At 40.3% G+C, this 8,087-nt stretch overlaps 1 long non-coding RNA gene across 10 annotated transcripts in view; it reads left to right on the top strand.

The window, feature by feature from the left end:
* Nucleotides 1-6,814, top strand: part of LOC111249987 (uncharacterized) — an 18,711-nt gene extending 11,897 nt beyond the window's left edge. For 8 of the 10 annotated variants that reach the window (XR_015325933.1, XR_015325938.1, XR_015325939.1 and 5 more), the window contains one exon: nucleotides 282-2,246. This is a non-coding gene — a long non-coding RNA (uncharacterized LOC111249987). Of the gene's footprint in view, nucleotides 1-281; nucleotides 2,247-4,150 lie in introns of those variants that run through there. The other 2 variants (XR_015325935.1, XR_002673149.2) reach the window with 2 other exon arrangements.
* Nucleotides 6,815-8,087: the final 1,273 nt, after the last annotated feature.

Raw genomic sequence — 8,087 nt, forward strand, 5'->3', positions numbered from 1 at the left:
TATTTTTTTATGAAATTGCATGTAATACCATTTCATTCTGGGACAAAGGGTGCCTATTTCGTGTCTTGGACACGTCTGTCCTCGTCGGCGCGCTTGTAACATAATAATTGCTGATTAAATTTGAAGACATATGAAATAGCCTAGGCCTAAAGGAAAATGGGGAGGACACACGTTTTGCTTTGTGACAAGAGAGAACAATTTAACTTAAAAGTCTGAGACATTCATTTCTATTCGTTTGCAGATTTCTCTGTGATAATGATGAGTATCTATTCCCTTTAAAGGTGTTACTACAGCCCTAAATGCTCGCTGAATCTTCGATTATTGCGATTCGATTTTCATCATATTCTTCGGTTGTCATCCTTCTTCTTCTCTATCCTATCTTCAAAATCAACGTCTATCATCACCTACATTGTCATAACGTTCTCGCAATGTTACCGTTCATGCCTTGCGTCGACAGCTACGATAGTTTCACGCTAAGCATAGAACCGCGGTGTCTGGCGCGAGGGAGCATTCGGGTCATCCGTTATGTGTGCACACAGTCTGTACCAAGAAGTACTAACAAAGAATCAGCAAGGAACTTTATTTCGAATTTGAATTTGCTGCCCCTGACAACTGGATTCGGTGTGCGCTGAGCGGGTGAATGGTTGAAGTTGGCTGTGATGATCTGCTCGTCCAGCATTAAAATCAACTGATAAACAGACGACGATTAACATCAAGTTCTAACTTGATGCCTACTGTGCCTAGCGTCGTTAGAGATAAACAATCGTCTCCGGGAGCAAATTTCGCTATGGCGCTTAGAGGTATATACAATCAGACGCGAACCGGCCGTGCAGCTCGTAAAGGCAGAATCACATCGAACGAAATAGATGTTTCCCTGTGTACACACACTGTGGTTATTGTGACAATTTTTTTTTGAGCTAGATATATGAGTGTACGATTTCTATCACGTGTTCCGAATCAGCGCCGCTTTGTACATTTGTCAGAATATATGAATTCGCCGTAGAAGTTGGATGATGGATGGATGGTCCTTCCCGCGAGGTTTGCAATTAGCCCGTACGGAAATAACAAAATCCGTTCTGATCTTTTTCGTAATGAAAAAGCAGCAAAAAACAGCGTTAAACAGGAGCCGTTAAAATACGCAGAACTTCGAACAAAATGGCTTTAGAGACCTTATGCTTTACTATCTATAGACATACGTACCGTGTGATTCAATTCTGTTCAAAATAACATCTGTTATTGGGCAGAATCAAATCTGTAATCTTGGACGTCCGCAGCGTAACGTGCAGTTGACCAAGCGAGCGCTCATTATACCTATATTATATACGTATAAATACCTATATATACGCATAGAGATATGAAACAATTTTACTGTCGTCAATTGTCAGCTTTTTGCCTATCTACCGAAATGGTGTGAATTTGAATGAAAACGATGTGATGCAGCCTTTTAATCAAGCACAATATTAGGGCGCTTGAATAGTTGCGATAACATTGTACATGTGTACTAATCGCCGTAAGGGTGTGCTTGACTCCGATGCCACGCTGACTGTGTGTGCACACACAACAATAATACATATAGTTAAATAGTTTGAGACGTACGCGTTTGTTACTAGGGAAAGCAATAAACGCGTGTTTACTCAAAAGGGAAAAAGAGACAGTACAAAAAAGACAGAACTAAACAATTTTTCGTCCGCCCCACGTTTAGTCGTAGCTTGCTTGATGCTAGAGTTGTTTTTGCCAGTTCGGTAAGCCACCCCGCGGCAAGCCTAAAATTTGTTTGGTGAGGCAAAACATCAATAGACATTTACACAACAAACAGAAGCAAGTAACAGCAAAAATTAAATTAAAAAAAAAAAAATACCTCGGCTATCTCTAGCTAGCTTAGGTACTGGGTCGATGTGCTTCAGCTTATCCATTCGTACAATGTATATATTGTATCTTGAAACTAGCATTAAAGGAAGTCAACTATAATTCTGTTATATCACATCACATTCATAGCTAAAATGACAATGATAAAGAACTTCACAATAAGATAAACAAATCAATTAGGATGAAAAGAATCGAAGCTTCAGAGGGTAGAGCCATATTGCTGCGCGTCATAATTTTCGTGTTTACACTACAACACGTACAACGAAAAAAAGCTGTACATAAATGGTGTGCATGTTTGATCTCTCTGATTATCTTATGTATGGGATCACATAGAGAAAGAATATAATTTTGTCTTTTTTTTTTTTTTTTTTTTTTTTTTATTGATGCTAACGAGACTCCGTCGCTGAGTGGTGCGTGTTTTGAGAGCGGAAATACCGCGCCCATCTGAAGTAACGAACGCTGCAGACATACTAAGTCGTAATGATCCTTTTACAGTGATCGAACGATTTGACGTTACTCTTCGACGGATTAATCAGATATTTGTCATCAAATACGTTGCGTATCGTTGAACTCAGACTTGGCCGCATTATTATTAAATTACTTTTACTTAAGACCATTTGTTCCGGTAAACAATACCGCCACTATATTTTTAATATCATACAAATTTCTACATAGACATACATATATTTTTCTCGTCGTCTAAAGAGGTTCTCCCCTCGTATCGAGTAGCCCTACGGAACTGTTTAGCCGGCAGCACGGCTGGCTTCTCTCCATTTTGTCAATTAAAGCTAAACTCAAATTCGTCCGCGGACATAATTAACGGAAGCCATTTGAAAAAGTACTTTGCACGATCTCGATGGAAATACGTAGTGGCGTACGCGCCACTGCAGCAAATCCTATGAATGGCGAAACGGTTAATAGGTAGCGTTGAACATAGAATGTGTACGGTCGTTTCTGAAAGCTAAGACAATCTATCTAGCCAGGATCGCCGTTGATTGTGGGAAAGCGACAAGGGAAAAAGCTATCGCGATAGAAATCATACTGTTTTTACATAGTGATGTATGTTTCGGATGTGGGGAGGGCTAGCAGGTACCGTCCGACACTAACAGTAATGGCTAATTTGGTAAGCCTTAGTACCACGTCTTTATTTGGCCTCGTACGCAATCAGTTACCTAATTTCGTTCGGCACATCTAGCTGGTAAATAGTTTTTTCGGCTATAATCACAAGTAGCAGAGTAAACAACAGGGACGTTCGTTCAGTTCATTTGACAACGAGCGTGGAATATGCCCGCACGCGGGCACGAACATGATCCTATGTGACCGACGCGGTATGAAGGCAATGTTTTCATCTGATCGCCCACCCGTTTCAAACCTAAAAATTACATTTGGCAGTATGAATTTGCAATTCAGTCGATCTATTGGGTGTTGCCATTTCTGCCATCACATGTCGTCTTCCGTTTTGTGTTCAGTCTGCTTGAAGAACGATGAATCAGTTATCTGGTCGATCACTACTATAGTGGTACGAAACTGTTAAAGCGAGTAATCCCTCATACGGTCCCCTGCGAGGAGTAAGCTGCAAGTCCTGTAAGCAGGCCATGATGTTTTAGTTGGTTGACATCGGCCATCAAACGCTTCATAAGTCTTTCTACCTAAGCTGTATACACCGTTCCCTTACAGAGGACTCTCCATGTTCTCAGTGATCACATGAGTCGTCGTTGTACGTGCCTCCACAGTATTTCTCAATATCGTAAGAAACGTCAACTAACACAAAAGCAACGTGTGGAAGCAAACTATGGCTGTTCATAAACCTATTCAAACAATATATAATAAGTAATCCTTTTTTCTATTGATACAATCAACTAAATTAACAAAGAACTATATGAGTAACTGATCACTTCAACGCCACGAAAACAACTGAGACAAAGTTTCCGATGTATTAGACCAAGCAGCTAAACTAGCTTTTAACATGTTTTTATCCCTATAGATTCATAGTCATCCTGCTAGCCATTTACCATGCCACCAAAAGAGAAATTGATATTGTAAGAAATACGCCAAAATGGGTCATTTCCAACGGGATTGACAATATCTCCTGTTTAGGTTTGATTTTCTCGAAAAAAAAAATCTCTTCGAATATTAGAGCGTCCTGGTAGAGACCGATAGATCACATTTTACATCCCCATGACGCTGGCGTGTAAAATGTAGCCAGCAATCTAATAAGAAAATGAGAGGTATGCATTGAGGCTGGATTTTCACCTGTCTGTTCGTTTTATGTATGGCATTTTAGAAATCCCAATTGAAGCCCAATTGAATCGAAGAGACGGCAAGCTTCATTCGATTACTGTCGCTAAAACAGGCGTAATTATACGTTTTCGCAACATCGACCAACTATCTCTATGTGAATAATAGTTAATCTCTGTGAAGTGAATGCGTCCGCTTGTATTTGCGTGCAGGACCTAACAAAGGTCCACGCTAAAAAAGTTGTCTAAATAATAATCAGGCCCGCCATCGAGGAAAGGAGACAGCTCTGAATCGCATCATCGCTACAAGCGGACCCGCTCGGAAAGACGAGACGAAGATGGATTGGAAGCAGTGCGAACATAAAAAGTGAAATCAGAGACACGATGTCGACGAAAAAATTGAAACCGCAGACCATTGGAGCTGGCCTACTCCGTAAATACATCAGAGGTAGCGTCAAGAATTATTTTTCAATGATTCATGTATGTCGTGCGCCTGTGAGGAGCCACCAACGTGATGGGTAGTCGGCAGTAGTCGTTCCGCCGTTTGGAAAATACCTTCATATCCTGTCGTTCTCACGAAGCGACCTTCTGGCGTCAGCGTAGGATCTATGAGGATGGCCGCAGTACTACTGAATACAATGAAATGTCGACCGATCTCATTGTTCGATTCGTTCCTTCGCTCGAGCACGTAGCATGCTATCAAGTAACGGATCTATTAAGCAAAGCTACAACTAAATGAACCTGAGTTGAGTGCTGATTTTAAATATGACATTCATAGAGGAACATGCTTTATTTCGGCCTTGTCGCGAGACAGTTTAGCCTATGAACGGTAGCCTTAATAAGTCTGCGGTTAACGGAGCCCCGTGAAATCTTTCCGTCATGTTGTGCACTATACGGACGCGAATTGCTTAATCAACAGAACAGCAAAGACTCGAATGGCTATAATAATTAACAACATAGTAGTTAAGTCAGGTGGTTTGCCTATAAGCAGTGGGCCCTTTCAAGGCCCGGCTGCATACGTTTGCCGACATGACACGACACTTACGATAGATGGCGAACGACCCTATGAACCTTGAGTAACCGCCTCACCATAATATTATTCTACCATTTACGTCTATTTTTCGTAAAATATAGAAATCTGCATTAACTCACGGTATCGTACATCAATCAGCTTGCTACACTTTGTACTTAATCTATCGGTTTTCCTCAGATTTCATTCAGTTGCAACCAGAAAACATCACAGAATCCTTTAATGGAAGCCGTCAAAAAGCTTCGACAATTACGCGAAGACGCTGAAACAATCAACCGCTGCTATCCAGTACTACTAGTTTTTTAAACTTCTAAATTTCAACAGGAAAATTATTATTATTATTCTGCCGAAACTCTTCACAAGCCATCGTTATTCATACTGTCGTATATTGATCATCGTCATCAACGTAATACTTGTTCTTTATAAGACTTTGTACTGGGTTTACTATTTTAGCTCGTAGCCAACAACTTCTGCGCCTGCTAAACATAAGATCGCGTCTGCTTCTTATTTACAACATTGGTCGCTGTAATGGTACTGTCTCTTTTGTCATGTACAATTGAAACCGACTCTTCGTCACGTGGCTGTCCACCTATTACACGTGATGATGACGGTCGCTCTTCCCATCGTGGTCTCGTGTTTTGTCTGGCTTTCGATAGAGATTTCATTACACAGTCATTTTCCTTCATATCTCAAAATTTCGAGACACGCGAGCGATGACGTAGTCCTTCATCGACTTCTCTCTATCCTATTACCGTCTTTGGATCGCGCCTTTAGGAAGGGCGATGTCCGAAGATCCAGCTAGGTAGAGCAAGGTCGTCGGAACGTATCAGTTCGAAAAAAATCACGATACCGGCAAGTATAATCGTACGCCTGTCTTCCATGACCTTCGTACGAAGATGTCCAACTGGTGATCGTCGTTCTATACAAATTGGCTTTAACCTGCCGGAATTAATCTTATGTCATTTAAGGAGGAGCCGTAAAGTGATTCGGGACAGCGTTGGGTCGGTGGCCGTAACTTGACAGCCATCAACATTCAATGAAGATCAATTAGGTCAAAAACAAATCGTGTCTAAAGTGACCAACAAAAGTAAAATTTAACAATGATAATTATCTCTTGAATAGAAAACGGAGAACAGCATGTAGTTAAAAATGCACGTGGCATGTAGAAAGTTTCTAAACTGAGCGTAGGCGTGTGATGGTATACCAGATTGAAGATAGTTCATTTTACCGCGGTGTTGCTTCAAGGGTATAATCAGTTAAGCCATATGAATGGGCAGGCAATACCCGTTATGGCAGGGCCAGTTGTGGCGTCGCTTGAATACGATTACAAGGAAAGTACCAGTTCACAGGACACATGCCCATTGGGTCATGGCCCAGAGCTCTAACCCAACTCGACCAGATCAAGAGAATCATTTAAAACAGAATATAGGTTGAATAAGTAGTATTTATGTATTGGCCATGCCCAACAGCTCGTCAAGAGAAAACAAGACAACAATATATTATCATCGTAATTGAGCTGTTTGGGCAAATTCTATGCCGTCGATTGAAATGTGTTTTTTCGCTTGTGTTTTTTGGAAAAACGTGTTTACAGAAGCGAGTTAGCAAGGCAGCTAGAACTTGTGTGTGAATAAAAAGGAAAAATGTCAATATAAAATTATTCATCCTATAATAGAAGTCGTATTTATTTGTTGCTATTATGTAGCCCAGTAACTACTCTATCAACCCACTAAGTTATATTCTAGAAAAAGTTGATCCTGTATTAGTAAAGCTAGAGGCAATATACGTTTGAGATTAAGTATATTGAATAGAGTCCGATAAGAGAATGTTCAAATTATTTGCAAGCCCGTCTATTATAAACATTTTAACTACGTACAAATAGCTCCGGGCAAATTTTTTATCAATGTTTAAAGAAGCTCGGGTTCTTACCAAACATTATTTATCTTGTCTAATTATTATAAAATTCATGCCTAAGGTTGCTTGTCGAACAAGCAAGCTGCCGATGATTGAGCGGACGACGCAGTTAGTCCATGGATTGCACCCCCTACTACAGGACACTGGTTTAACAGGTTTTATAAATAAGACTTTTGGACTAAGTAAATTTGACAAGAAGATTAGTTTGTAAAAAAGCTGATGGAAAAGCTTTGGCCTATATTACATTTGGAACGCAGATTTCAAAGATAATTTTTGTAACTGATGCGAAAGGCGTTATCTCAAAGATAAGAAGAAAGAATAAAGAGTGCAATTTGTTCTAAGCGCCTATTTCATTTCTAAGCACCGGTCTGTAAACAATCTATCTCGCATTGATTACAGTCGTAAGCACCGGCGCATCTATCCTTGTTATCGATGGCTCCTTTGAAAGCATCGATGTTACGCGACGTTTGAAGCCTGAAAGGAATCGAAACGCACGGTTCTGCTTTTCTTAATCTAGGCCGTAATCAAAGCGTGGCAATCATGTAGTGTTGTCTCTTACAGATCGTTTTAGGCTGTCGGGCTTATCTCATTTAATAGCTGCTTTAAGGAACTCCATATTAAATTGATAGGGCCGCATTGTGCATGCTCTGTTTTGCTCAAAGGTTCCCGTGGTTACAGCAGTTACGTTCTTCCGTCTGAGGTGTAGCCACTTCCCCTGTGCGGCCTTCAACCTTCCAAACGCTTTTCGTAACTTGATTGCGTTAGCAACAAACCACGGTTCGCTGAGAACTGCTTGCAGTTTTCACCGATCATCACTGAATTTACCCAATGCTCTCGCCTTCAAAAAACAAAAAATTGGTTTACTAAACGTTGATTTTCAGCAGTAAACGCTGAAAATCTACTTAATTTAAGATTATTCATATAATTCAACCAGCTTCGTACAAACTAATATAATGTACTCACCAAGTAAGGCATTTCTTGGCGTGTAGTTGTAAGTGAAGTAGATCCATCTGGAAGAAAATAACATTACATATATATATATA

The sequence above is a fragment of the Varroa destructor genome, unplaced genomic scaffold (genome assembly GCF_002443255.2).
Source record: "Varroa destructor unplaced genomic scaffold, Vdes_3.0 BEIS01000004.1, whole genome shotgun sequence".
Classification (NCBI taxonomy): Eukaryota; Metazoa; Arthropoda; class Arachnida; order Mesostigmata; family Varroidae; genus Varroa; species Varroa destructor.